Here is a 574-nt window from a genome sequence, read left to right on the forward strand (position 1 = left end):
GGCTTTCGATCAAATTAAAACTGATCTCACTAGTCCACCTGCTTTACGGATATTTAATCCGAGGGCGAATAACAGGGTGACTTGTGATGCTAGCCGGGTCGGGCTGGGTGTCTGCTACTATCAGCAGTGCCCGCAATCCAAGCGGTTTCATCCGGTGGCTTTCGCGTCACGCAAGCTTAAACCGTCCGAAACGTCTCTTCCTATTTATTATCTTGAGTGCGCGGCACTCGTTTTCGCTTTTGTTCAATTTCATCACTACTTGCAAAATCTCAACGTGGAAACGGAGGTCTGGACGGACCATGAGTCTTTGAAAGCGTTACTTTCCACGAAAAATCCCTCTGGTGTTTTGGCTAAGTACGTTATGTATTTATCACAGTACAGGTTCTCAATCCGGTACCGGCGGGGGAAAGACAATGAAGCGGATACACTTTCTCGTCATCCGGTTGATGAACCGGAAACAACCCTTGAAGAGCTAGTCGACAGCTGTATGTCGGACAGGGTGAAGGCCGAGCAGATAAACTCTTTGTCGGTGCAAGCAGTAACGCGGTTACAAGCAAAAACAGACAATTTGGAG

Source organism: Frankliniella occidentalis, unplaced genomic scaffold (assembly GCF_000697945.3).
Source record: "Frankliniella occidentalis isolate FOCC.00 unplaced genomic scaffold, Focc_3.1 Scaffold480, whole genome shotgun sequence".
NCBI classification, from domain to species: Eukaryota; Metazoa; Arthropoda; class Insecta; order Thysanoptera; family Thripidae; genus Frankliniella; species Frankliniella occidentalis.